The following is a 14,297-nucleotide window of genomic DNA, read 5'->3' on the forward strand; positions in this document are numbered from 1 at the left end:
GGGTGTGCTAAACTGAAGTTGTGAGTCTTCAGCCGGCAGTTCAAAGCTGAGACCAAAGGGGCATCTCTTATAGTAGCAGGCAGACCACCCCACAGTTCAGGGGCCCTGGAACTAAAAGCTCGACCTCCCACTGTTATTTTATTAATTCTTGGAATCCTAAGCAGGCCTGCAGCTTGAGATCTTAATGTACGTTCTGGTTTGTGAGTCATGATAAGTTCAGAAAAGTAAGGCGTACACACACACATCTGTGAAATACCTGTAGTAGGTACAGGGAGAACATGCAAAATTCACACAGATGGCACCCAGGGTTCATAGCCATTCAACTTTGGGCAGAGTGGTGGCTCTGAGGCTAAGGATCTGCGCTGGTATCCAGAAGGTTGCCAGTTCAAATCCCCGTCACTGCCAAAAGAGATCCTACTCTGCTGGGCCTTTGAGCAAGACCCTTAACCTGTAATTACTCCAGGGGCGCTGTACAATGGCTGACCCTGCGCTCTGACCCCAAGGGGTATGCGAAAATGAACAAATTCCTAATACAAGAAATTGTATAAGGTGAAATAAAGAACAAAAAAAAAACAACTTTAATTCAAGTGTAAAGCCCCCAAAAGACAATATTTGATATCATGGAGTTAGTGTAGGGCTGCATACGCATGCATCTACACAGGAAAAAAAAGAAGGTAAAAGACCCAACGTTTTGGTTCTAAAGCCTTCATCAGGTGTGCATCTGAAAAGGAAAAAGTAGAGAGGCATATGGGAGGATGAACAAAGTCAGAGCAGATGAAAGGAGAAGGTGAGGGTTGGTGTTAAAAAGATGTCATTAGAGAAGATGAAGGGAGAGATTAAAAAGTGAGTTGGTCATTAAGGCCTGGAAAAATATGCATTCGTAGGCTGAGCTGAGCAGAACTTCTGCTGCACTTCTTTGAATTGTGTCTTTGAAGCCCTGTGAAAGAACACAAAGAGAATGGTCAGTGGGGCTATGATCAAGGGGTGTGAAGTGTTATAGAACTGTTTTAAAATGTAAACTTGTCTGGTGTCATATCAGTTTATGTACTTTCTCTTGGGAGAGGTTAAAAACTAGGAACTGCCATCCTAAAATGCCATTAAGGTACCCCAAGGTTTCTGTCGTTTTAGTGTAGCACATCACAGTCTTTACTATTTGGCATTTGGATGGGAAGTTTCTCATCATTTTGGAGCAAAAGTAGATGTCAGTTAGAAGGAGTGTCACATGCACTGGCCCAGGTTGAATGGCTGTGCCCATGTTCATCTACTAGCAACCTACAAATCAACTGTGATGTCCAGGCTGCTCCAGTGCCTGGTCAGGAGGCCATGATAAAGAAAAGTCAGGGAGGGAGCTGCGATACTCGCCTTCTGGGCCAAAACACAGACACAGAAGGACACTGCAGTAGCTGGTATACCAGAGATGGTGTCCTAGTAGCCACTGAGGGACGCCATGGATGGGCTTGGGAGATTGGAAAGACAGGACAGTGAGTGAGAGCCTGCTATGGGCAGAGTGTCCCCTCATTCATTGGGTGGCAGCATCCCATCTGGCAAGTCCCAGTATGGATGCCCACAGGGCAGCTTGGGTGTTCTGGTCCCATGGGGCTGCCCTGTGAGGTTCCGTGGGGGCTTCCAGGGCGGCTGCCAGGAGACCTGACAGATACCAGGGTGGTTCTGCCTGGCCCGGAAGTGCTTTCCTGATTGAGCTCAAGTGTTAAAAAGAGCCCTACACTTGGCCCAGAGAGGTGGAGTCAGGACAGGAGACGGAGAAGAAGAGGAAAAATGAAGGAGCAAAATGATGGCTTTTTCAAGCTGTACTGGGTTGTGTGGGAGCTGCTGTGACGCTGAGGGAAGGAAACCTGCAAGGGGTTCATATTGTTGTCAATGAAAGCACAGGATTTGAACTCAGGACTCTGTGTGTGTGTACTTGTGTCTAGGGTTTGGGGTGCTGATACGCCCCCTACAGGCCACACAACCTACCAGGACATCAATCCATGAGAAAGTCTTCACTCTGCAGGAGGAAGAAGCCAAGTGGAACACAACAAGAATGTGCCAAGCCCACGCGGAGGACGTACACACACACACACATTCCTCCCTGTGTGGATAGCGCTTTGAGTACTGAGAAAAGCGCTATATAAATGTAATGAATTATTATTATTATTATTATTACACACACAGTGGATTCACAAAGCATTCAGAGCCCTTCACTTTCTACAGGCTTGAATGTGTTGTCCATTTAGTTTAAAATGATCCATTTGACATCAATCTATACTCAATAAGCCATAACAACAAAGGGAACACGTCTTTTTAGAAAGGTTTGCAAATTTATTGGAAATCAAAATCTGAACCCTGTCATTCCTGTGAGTACTGTGAATCATTCACAGTGTCTTTGTTTTGTAAGGGAGACCTCTGGAAACGAGTCGCATCTTCTTATAAAATACGCTAGCGTGGCTGTCCGGGATTTTAAATCACCATTTGACCTGAAATTTGGTGCACATGTACTACGTGGCGTCTACTGTCTAGATCAGGGGTTCTCAATGTCGGTCCTGGGGGCCCACTGTGGCTTCAGGTTTTTGTTCCAACCAGATTCCTAATCAGTGACAACATCTGATAACACTGAGCTCAATTAATTAGCAAACATTTTTTTTCTCTTCACTTATTCTTCATTAACAAAGCACCGCAGTAAGTTTTACATTTATAAGACATTTAGGAATATTTCTGCTTTTGATTTAAATGCTTAACAACCTTTTGTTGATTTCATTCTATTTTTCCCTTTCTCTGTGCAGTTTGCTCCCTTCATTGTATCCTAATAATGACAACCAGCGGAGCAGACAGTCAGGCAAACAACAAGGCTGCAACTACTTCAGCGTTAGACCCACTAATTAGAAAATAATGAATTAATTAAACAATTAGAACACTCTGCAAAAAAACAGAATGAAAATTAAGATGAAAATATTGTTAAAAAGAAAACAAAATACATTATTCCAATAAAACTGCTTGGTACATTTTAATATACCAAACTTAGTTTTCTAATTTCTACATTTTTCCCAAAACACAGAATTTGACAAATTAACAGTTCACTTAATTAGCCCAGGAGTCCAATTAAAAGTAGAAGCTGGTTGGAACAAAAACCTGCAGCCACAGTGGGCCCCCAGGACCGACACTGAGAACCCCTGGTCTAGATAGATAGATCTTTATTGTCATTGTCATTTTTACAAAGGAACAATGAAATTGAAGGTGCAGTCGACTCAGTGTGAGGAATAAGAGTTAAAAAGACAAGAAGAGAGAAAATAATAAGAAACCGAATAGTAATAAAAGTACTTTACAAAATATACAAATTGCACTTGTTGACTTAAGTCTATATTGCACATTGGGAGAATGATATGGAGCAGTTTTTATTCTGAGTTCAGGGCCATGATTGCTTTTGAATAAAAGCTGTTTTTAAGGCGGTTTCTCCTGGTTTTCATTGCTCTGTATCTCTTGCCCGATGGCAAAAGCTGGAAGAGGCAATGACCGGGATGTGATGAATCCTGTGAAATGTCTATTGCTTTTTTGCGGCATCAGGAGGTGTAGATCTGTTCCAGAGTGGGGAGGGTACAACCAATTGTTCTCTTCGCTGTCCTGACGACCCTGTGCAGTGCTTTCTTTTCTGAGGAAGTGCAGCTGCCGTACCACACACACAGTCTGTACGTGAGCGCACTCTCGATGAAACTGATAAAAAGCAAGGAGCAGATTTTTGGGAGATGGTTCTTTCTGTGAATTCTCAGAAAATACAGTCTCTGTTGTGCCTTCTTCAGCAGCTCCTTGGTGTGAGCACTCCAGGTCAGGTCATCCTCCAGCTCAATGCCCAGAAACCTGAACACCGGGACCTTCTCCACACAGGCCCCCCCCACAAATGATGAGTGGCTGGATGTGAGTTTTTTTTTTTTCTAAAGTCACTAACAAGCTCCTTCGTTTTTGTGGTGTTGAGGAGCAGGTTATTGACTGTGCACCACTCTGACAGTCTCTCCACCTCATCCCGAGATGAGTCCGACCACCGTTGTGTCATCCGCGAACTTTATAATCTTGTTGCTATGGTGAGTGGGGACACAGTCATAAGTGTAGAGGGTGTAGAGGAGCGGGCTGAGCACACAACCCTGCGGCGTCCCGGTGTTGAGGCTGAGAGCAGTGGATGTGTGGAGACCCAGCCTGACCCTCTGGGAGCGACCCGACAGGAAGTCCAGTATCCAACTGCAGGGGAGTGATGGAAGTCCCAGATCTGCCAGTTTGGACACCAGTCATTGTGGGAGGATAGTGTTAAATGCCAAGCTGAAGTCTACAAAGAGCAGTCTGGCGTAACTCCTCTGTTGCTCCAGGTGGGTCAGGGCAGCATGAAGGGCTGTGGCCACAGTGTCCTCCGTGGATCTCTTTGCTTTGTAAGCAAACTGAAATGGGTCCAGGTCTGCTGGCAGGCAGGCGATGATGTGACTCCGCACCAGTTTCTCAAAGCACTTCATGATGACAGATGTGAGTGCCACTGGGCGGAAATCATTCAGACTGTTTGTGATGGATTTTTTTGGCAGCAGAACAATGATTGAGGACTTGAGGCAGGATGGGACAGTGGCCTGGGACAGGGACTGGTTGAAAATCCTAGTGAAGATTCCGGCCAGTTGATCTGCACAGTCTTTCAGCACCCGTCCAGCCACACCGTCGGGTCCTGCAGCCTTCCTCGGGTTCACCTTCCTCATCACCTGCCACACCTCACACTCTTCCACTGTGAGTATATTGCTGTTGTGAACAGGCTGCTGTGATGGAGCTGCTGTTGGTGTCGCCCCAAAGTGGGCAAAGAAGATGTTCAGCTCCTCTGCCAGAGAAGCGTCTCCCTCAGCGGACGAGGAGTTGCTGGATTTGTAGCCGGTGATGTGCTGGACACCCTGCCACACCTGCCTCAGATGCTCCTCAGATGGTCCTCTATTCTCCTTCTGTATGCTGCCTTGGCCTCTCGGATGCCTCTCTTCAGGTTCACTCTGGCTACACTGTAAAGAGCCCCATCTCCAGACCTGAAAGCAGTATTCCTAGCTTTCAGCAGACTCTGGATATCCCTCGTCATCCAGGGCTTCCTGTTAGGATAAATCCTTATGCGTCTGTCCCTGGTGATGTTGTCCATGCAGAACCTGATATAATCCAGGACTGTGGTTCTCCAAGTCTTGGTGATTGAAAACCTCCCAATCGGTTCTCTGGAAGCAGTCCTGCAACTGTTGGGAGGCCTCCTCGGGCCATATGGTAACAGTCCTGGTCATAGTGGGAACTTGTTTCCTGAGGGGAGTATATGCAGGGATTAGAAGCAGGGACGTGTGATCAGACTGGCCAAGGTGTGCTAGGGGTTTAGCCCTATAGGCCTGTCTGATGTTTGTGTACAACTTGTCCAGTGTTTTTACTCCCCTGGTTGCACACTTTATGTGTTGATGGAATTTGGGGAGAACTGCTTTCAGATCTGCATGATTGAAGTCCCCAGAAATGATGTGAACAGCCTCAGGATACTTGCTGTGTTTACTGCTGATGGTGTCATGCAAAAGCCCCAGAGCCAAGTTAGCATTAGCATCAGGTGCTATGTACACAGCAGTTAGCAGTATAGCATTGAATTCACGGGGGAGGTATATGGGTCTGCATTTAATTGTCATAAACTCCACGTCTGGAGAGCAGTGTCTGGTGACTATGGTGGAATTTGTGCACCAGCTATTGTTCACATAAATGCACAGCCCCCCTCCTCTCTTCTTACCGGAGCGCTCTGTCCTGTCTTGCCGGTGTGCTGTGTGGCCTGCTATCTCGATCGCCGTGTCCGGTATGAGTGGATTAAGCCACGTCTCTGTGATCAGCAGGATGCAGCAGTCCCTGATGATCTTTTCCGTTGCAATCCGCAGCTTCCACTCGTCCAGTTTGTTTACCAGAGACCTCACATTTGAGGAGAAAATGCTTGGAAGTGGTGGTTTGTGTGGCTGATTCCTTAGCCTCACTAGCACGCCGCCTCGGCACCCCCTCTTTTGTTTACGTTCTTTGTGCCGCCGGCAGCTCCTCGAAGCCAGGATTGTAATCCACAAAGAGCCCAGTGTTCGTGCAATGTCATCCGGAATGTTGTGGAAGCGGAGAAACTCGGATGTCGAGCAACTCTCGCTCCGTAAGCCGATAGATAAAATATCCTGCCGGCTATACGTGTATTTATCCAGGCAGAGTGGAAAAACCAAATTCTGAGTTGGAGAGCACACAGCCGCAGTGTCTAAGCACGCCACCATTGTAGGTAAAAAAAAAATTACCTGTCTGCTTCCGGGGTGATGATTGACCTCCAAGTTTATTCCTCTTTTTATTTTATCTTATTGTAGAATAAACTCTCAGGATCGATCAACAGGTTGGCGGTGTGGTGGATGCGTACGGGCGCCGTTCTCATCCCTACCACCTTCGCCGTCACTTCCCCAACCTCTTCATATCTTAAATCATTTTTGAGGCAGATAGCTTAAGTGAAAAATTAAGGAAAATGTACTAAGTAATTGCAACACAAACACAGACTTAATCAGTTTTAATACGAAAAGAAGCTGATGAAAGAAGAGAAGAAACGGGCTGCTAGGGTGGAGAAAAGAAGAGCTGCTCAGGAAACAGCAAGCGCATCGACCTCTGAGCAAATGAATGGCAAACCTACAGAGAAAGAAAAAGGAGGAAAACTAGGAACGCTCAAGTCAAGTGGATTCACTGCACGTGTGCCGTTACTGGTATTAAAATAAGGGACGTTTTAGCAGGCCGACTCCCGTTTAGGAAGTTATTAGGCCAACTTTCAGATTTCACTTCCATGTTCTACCAGAAGAAATCATGAATATGAAGTGCTGTGAGAAAGTGTGTGAAGTGTTCTTTTAATCTTCGTCTTCTTTCGGCTGCTCCCGTTATGGGTTGTCACAGCGGATCATCTTCTTCCATATCTTTCTGTCCCCTTGTCACACTTATCACCTGCATGTCCTCTCTCACCACATCCATAAACCTCCTCTTAGGCCTTCCTGTTCTCCTCTTACCTGGTAGCTCTATCCTTAGTACCCTTCTCTCATTATACCCCTCATCTCTCCTCTGCACATGTCCAAACCAACACAATCTCCCCCCTCTGTCTTTGCCTCCCAACCGTCCCACCTGAGCTGACCCTCTAATGTCCTCATTTCTAATCCTGTCCATCCTCGTCACACCCAATGCAAATCTTAGCATCTTTAACTCTGCCACCTCCAGCTCTGTCTCCTGTGCCACTGTCTCCATCCATATAACGTAGCTGGTCTCACTACCGTCCTGTAGACCTTCTCTTTCACTCTTGCTGATACCCGTCTGTCACAAATCACTCGTGACACTCTTCTCCACCCACTCCACCCTGCCTTGCACTCTCTTCTTCATTTCTCTTCCACAATCCCCATTACTCTGTACTGTTGATCCCAAGTATTTCAACTCATCCACCTTTGCCAACTCTACTCCCTCATCCTCACCATTCCACTGACCTCCCTCTCATTCACACACACGTATTCTGTCTTGGTGGTCCTACTGACCTTCATTCCTCTCTTCTCATATCTCCACCTCTCCAGGGTCTCCTCAACCTGCTCCCTACTCTCACTACAGTTCACAATGTCATCAGCTAACATCACAGTCCACGGGGACTCCTGTCTAATGTCGTCTGTCAGCCTGTCTGTCACCATTACAAATAAGAAAGTGCTCAGAGCCGATCCCTGATGTAATCCCACCTCCATCACTCCTACCACAGACCTCACCACAGTCACACTTCATATCTTGTACAACTCTTATGTACTTCTCTGCCACTCCCGACTTCCTTATACAATACCACAGCTCCTCTTGAGGCTCCCTGTCATCTGCTTTCTCAGGTCCACAAAGACGCAATGCAACTCCTTCTGGCCTTCTCTAAACTTCTCCATCAACATCCTCAGAGCAAACATCACATCTGTGGTGCTCTTTCTTGGCATGAAACCATCCTGCTGTTCACTAATCATCACCTTCCACTACTCTTTCCCATAACTTCACACCCTTGGGGCGATAGATGGCAACCCCCCCCCTGGGTTGCAGCGGTGCCTCGGACTCCCACAGGGCTTCGTGGGAGTTGGAGTTTGATGCAGCCCTGTTGGGATCTGCAGGCGCCACCGGGGGTGCTGCAGCAGGAGCTGCTGAGCCCTTATGGGCAGTGTTTCCACCACAGCCGGAAGTGGGCAATCAAGCACCTGGAGCAGAGTCAAGAAGAGTTTATTTTGTGTGTTGCCTTCAGTGCTTGTGGGACTGTGCTGTGCTGTGCCTGTGGGACACGGGGAAGAAAATAAAGACTCTCTGTGTCTGTCTGCGTTGGGTCGGCGCTCATATAGCGCCTTGTTACACCACTCAGCTTCTGTTGTTGATTGGTCTGTTGTGCAGACCCCCTGGCAGGCGAGGAGCATCCTCTGCCCCCCCCCCGGGCCCCCCCCCCCCCCACCGTCGATGGCACCTGTCGTCACTGTTACCTCTCTGCTTGCATGTAACCAGACTGATAATTCCACCACCAGAGAAAATGTGAAGTTTTGAAATAAGGGCCAGTAAGTTATATTTGGTTAAAAAAGACAAAAGGCCAGGTGGGGTCCTTTGGCAGTGGGGGTCTTAGGTGGTCACCTAAGAACGGCCCTGCTGTGGTTATTCTATCAACAGAAATGTCACTCCCATACTTTATTTAAGTCGATTTGCTGATATTCATACACACAATCTGTCGACTTCTGATCTACCTGTTGGTCACAAATTGCACCAGAAATCTAAATTTCCACTCGAGATCATCCAGTCAAACTAACGAGGCCTACAGTTGTAAAGCGCTGATCGTGGCCTGAATACGACAAACTCTAGTCAGACGCAGCACTGCACATGTCCAGTCTGCTTGTTTTAAAATCTTGGAATTCATTTTAAAATGACATCCTTTTACTGGTAGAAAATCAGACATTTCATTTGCTTGTGGCCACTACACACCTGCTTACCTTAAAAAGGCTTCAGAGTTGTCCTTGTACATTAGATGCTTGCTTCACTTTACTTTTATTTTCTGTATTTCTATACTGAAGTACCGTGTTGTGACTTAAATAGTTTACACTGCAGCTAACAAAACGTGTGGGTTGACATCCTGCTTCAGTTCTAATGTGTGCTTTCATTAATAAAGACGTTTGAAGGCAGGCCACGCTCTCCCCGTAATGACCCCACGGTGCTCGCTGCGACGCTGACGGGACACGGCCGCAGTGTTAACAAAATCCCCCCCAGAGGTTGTGGTTTCGCTAGATATAATAATAAAGACATATGGGCTTTGCTGTTGTCAGAGAATATATCCCCAGAAGTCTTGAGGATCACTCAAAGGCAAATTTGATTAACTACGGGATAAGAAAACAAGGCAGCATGAAGACCTCCTGGGTGACTTTTAACAAAGCAGTGCGCGGACCCCGGGTCACGTAATGCAGCGTGGTGTTCCTCACACTCCATCACTTCATTTAGACTTGTGGGTACACTTGCTGTGTCAGGCCCCTGGGTGCACCCTGATGGCAGTCCTGCCCCTGGAAGAGGTCACTGCGCAGTATGCTGTACTGATGTTAGTCACACCAAAGAGGCCTGGACAGCTCGGGCTCCTGTTGTGTTTCTCTCTTGTGGAAACTGTATTTCCTTTTCAACCATTTTTGCTTGTTAAGATGAAGTAGAATGACAACATGACATGTTTTTGTGGTGTCATCCTGCGTCACCTCAGTAGTGACAAAGCCTTCAGTGTTCAGAGCACCAGCACTTACAGTATTATGGGCCATCAGTAGCTCAGCTACTACACCAGTTAGTCGATTCTTAGACTTCACTGTTCTCTTATTAAATCCTTTTCATTCAAAGTTGCATTTCCCTGTTTTATGTAAGGTTGGTGGGTACCTCACAATGACCACTATAGTCCAGGAGTCTCCAACTCCAGTCTTGGACGGCCGCAGTGGCTGCAGGTTTTCATTTCTTAATTACTGACCAGTTTTTGCTGCTAATTAACTCCTATTTCTTTCATTTTAATTGACGTTTCTTGAGACTCTGACCACTGAATTGATTCCTTTTTTCCTTCACCTAAACATAATTGTGACGTCAAGTGAGCCAATAGATGACCAACTAAGTTGGGGCCTCAAACTCCAACCAACTTCAGTCCATTCAGTTTCTTAATTTGTAGCCAGTTCTCGTTGCTACCCGTTATTTCATTCCATGGCGCTCATTCTGCCTTGGCAGACATTTTCTTTTTTAGAGCGCTGGCAGTCAAGATGTGTTGTGGACCTGAGCAGATCAACACTACTGAGGCCTTCACCTTTCTTCATTTTCAGTTATTGTGTGACAGACGCAGGTTGTTGGTTCATTTTGTGTCTTAATATTGTTTGGTTGCTAATTACAGAAAAAAGAAATAATTAAAGGGCCTGAGTCTTAAGTTGCATCAATTAAAATGAAGGCAAAGAGTTAATTAGCAGCAAAAACTGGTCACTAATTAAGAAAAGGGTTAGAATAAAAACCTGCAGCCACCGTGGCCCTCCAGGCCCGGAGTTGGAGACCCCTGTTTTAGGCAGAGCTGCCCATCACCAGAATAGAAGAGCCAGTCATCTGTGTGTAACGTCACAAGGCCCGGAACACAAAGGTTTGATTTTTGACATAAAGAATGGCCCGTGCAAGAGACACACAGAGAGCCTCCATTCAACTGGATGTCAAAAGCGACATCCATGCATCGACCCGACTGTTACATTTAATAAGATTCACGCTTTTGACACTGACGCTTCGTTTGCTGTTAATCTTCAGTAAGCTCTCTGACATTTTGTATTTAGGACTCTACTACTGCTACTATTACTCAAGTTTTCTTAAGAAATACTACTTGGCTTGTATATCTCGAGTGACTCCAGTAGACATGGGGTGCCAGGCATGCGGAGATTGCCACTTTCTTACCCACAGGGTTACCAGGCAGTAGGAGACGTTCACAGCAGAGCGAAGTAACACATCATTGGCGGGTAACTAAGGTGTAGCATCCTCCGTGTGTTTAGGGTCGAGGGTGTGTCGGCTTTTAATTGTTACGTCATACGCAGGTTCACCTACGTGTTGTTCACGGTGGAGCGACAAGCTGTGTGGGCATCACTCATAACGAGTGCTTTAGGGTCCCGTGTGTGTGTGTTAAACTTACAATATGAGAGTAGTCAACTTGGTGAGTTATAATCATCCCACAATAATGCAATGGTCCTTTCACGTCATTGTCATTTGTCACCTGTCCTCCACCCCTTCTTAATACGGACTCACTGGCCAAGGGACCTAAGTCTCGTTTCTTGTTATCACAAGCGGGTTGGTGCGTGAAGGGTCACATTGGGAGATCAGAGGCCAAAACAGCAACCAGCAGATCAGTACGAACATAAAAGTGGCACAGTATTCAAATATAACACGGCACAGACAGAGGAAAAGACTTGCATGTCAGTTCAGTGCCACTAAATCAGGAAGAGAACGTGTCATCAGAAGCGATTATTCAATTGACGGCGTCTCCAGCCCAAACATAACTTGTTTGATGAAGCCAATGCTTTCATGTTTTTGTTTTAAAATCTTCCACCCGCGTGTACAAAGTCACATTGATTTGCCAAAACAATCGAGTGACAAGTGACAAGAATGCAAATGAAAGTTGGCAGAAATGGTCGATGACAAGCTGAATCACAATCTGCCATGGAAAGCCCAGCCTGATATTTCATGTCACTTACGGGTTTTAAATGACTGAGTGACGACTGGTCACTGGTGACATCCAGTGTGGGACACTCAGAGCGCTCTGTGCACGGACTGGAGCTTTCAGTTTGCCTTTGTCACAGTAGTGGAGTCCCACAACGAGGAGGTCTACACCGTCCATCTACCTTTACTAAACACTAGACATCTGAGCCATGGCAACCAGACCCTCTAGATCAGGGGTTCTCAGCGTCGGTCCTGGGGGGCCCACAATCAGTGACACCACCTGATAACACTCATCTCAATTAATTAGCGGGGATTGTGTCTCTCTTCTCTTATTCTAGCCGTGCCCCGCGGCTTCGCCGGCGTATTAGTCAAACAGGACAGTGAGGAGGCCCAGCTCTCTACCCCTGACGTCACTCTTCCTCCTCCCCTCGGCCCGCAGCCTCCGTCTCGGATTAGCATGAATATAATCGCTCCTGCAAGCGAGTGCGATGAGAGAAGTCGCAAAATCATCGGAATGTTCAAGCAAATTATAGAAAAGAAAAATCTAAATGCGTTAAGTAGTTCTCTCAAGTGAAGGTTACGCCCCGAGGCAGACGTGTGAGTGAGGAGGGCCCCGCAGCCCGATGAGTCTCTCTCAGATTCGTGCTAATAAATCGGTACCGCAAACGATACTTAGCGCAATAAGAAAGTCGCAAAATCAACGTAACGTTCAAGCAAATTATAGAAACAAAACCGATCTAAATCCGTTAAGTAGTTCTCTCATGAAAAGCGGACAGACAGACAAACAGGTCTAAAAAACTATAAGAAATTTTGAACACCATTTCTTAGCGAGCCCCTATGGGCCAAGGGTAACCTACATTTGTTTCGTGAGATTAGTGGTATTTGGCTCTCATATATATATATATATAGATGAAGAAAGCACCACAACATGATTTACATTTATTAGACATTTTGGAATATTTCCATTTTTGCTAGAGATTTCAATGCTTAACTCCCTTTTGTTGATTTCCTTCTATTTTGCCCTTTCTCTGTGCAGTTTGCTCGCTTCATCGTATCTTAATAATGACAACCAGCAGAGCAGACACGCTGGCAGACAACAGAGAATCATGAAAGGCTGCGACTAATAATAATAATAATAATTCCTTACATTTATATAGCGCTTTTCTCAGTACTCAAAGCGCCATCCACACAGGGAGGAACCGGGAAGCGAACTCACAATCTTCTTACTGCAAAGCAGCAGCAGCAGCACTACCACTGCGCCACCTGTGAGGACTGTGACTACTTCAGTGTCAGACCCCCTAATCAGAAAACAATGAATTAATTAAACAATTAGAACACCCGGCAAAAAATAGAATGGAAATCAAGATGAATATAATGTTAAAAAGAAAAAAAATACATCATTCCCATATAACTGCTTGGTACATTTTAATATACTAGAGGGCTATGCCCGCTGCTCGCTTCGCTCACCAACCCCCTGGGCCTGCGCTACCCGCTAGCCTCTTCACGACTCTGCCGCTCGCATGTGGGAAAGCGGATGTCCAATTTAAATAGATTTGTTATTTTCATTTGAATTGTTACTTGTGCATAATAGAACTAATTATTTGACATTACGGCGAGTAATTAACCGTAGTAAAACAGAATAAATTGAAAGTAAATTATGTTTCATGTTGCGTTTGAGGTATTCGTTGTGTTATACGATTTTGTTCTGTTTGCCTTTGAAATTAACACGCACATACTTTTTAAATGTACACTTTTACTGTAAAACTTCAGAAAAAACTATTTTTTTAATAACATTTTTGTCAATATCGCATTGAATTTTGATTCCGTGTTTGGACTTTCATTGTGACAACACAGCATATAACTGCCCGTGAGTGATTTTCATTTCTTTCTCTCTAATAAATAAACCGACTTTTTTGAATGTTTGTCTCTGTGATTTGTTAATTGTCTTTGCCAAAGCTCTTTTAACGGGAAACTGTAAACGTTTTAATACGAATGGCATATCGAGATCTCCTTTGGTGTCTCATGTTAGCCCCTGAAGATGTACTACGTTCACGGTTTTCAAACTGTGGTACGCGTACCACTGGTGGTACTTCAAGTCATGCCAAGTGGTACTCGTGTGGTCCTTTATTTTCCACAAATCAATGTTGCTAGAATGCCAATATGTTGCATATAATCATATATAGTATAAGTATACTACTGTAAATGCGTGGAAGACTCCAAGCCGGCTTTTATTAGTGCGGGCACCCATTTCCTTAATTAGATTAATATCACTTTAACGTCACAATTATAGTCATTATAGTGACTTTTTCTTCAAAACAACACGGACGTAAATTAATGATTCATTGACAGTGGTACTTCAGTTTACTGGTCCTCGCGGAGTGGTACTTGTTCAAAAAAGTTTGAAAACCGTGGTACTATGTTACCTTTGTTGGATCCATCCTTCTTTCTACAGTAATTTGGCCGGTGGAAGACCAGACGGTGTTAGCGGTTGTAGATATTCTTCGTGATTTTATCACTTGAGGTTTTCATCTTCTGCACCTTCACCACCAACTGTTTCAGCAAAGTCTATTGATACGCATTTAACCAGTTTGCCATGT

Source organism: Erpetoichthys calabaricus, chromosome 9 (genome assembly GCF_900747795.2).
Source record: "Erpetoichthys calabaricus chromosome 9, fErpCal1.3, whole genome shotgun sequence".
Classification (NCBI taxonomy): Eukaryota; Metazoa; Chordata; class Cladistia; order Polypteriformes; family Polypteridae; genus Erpetoichthys; species Erpetoichthys calabaricus.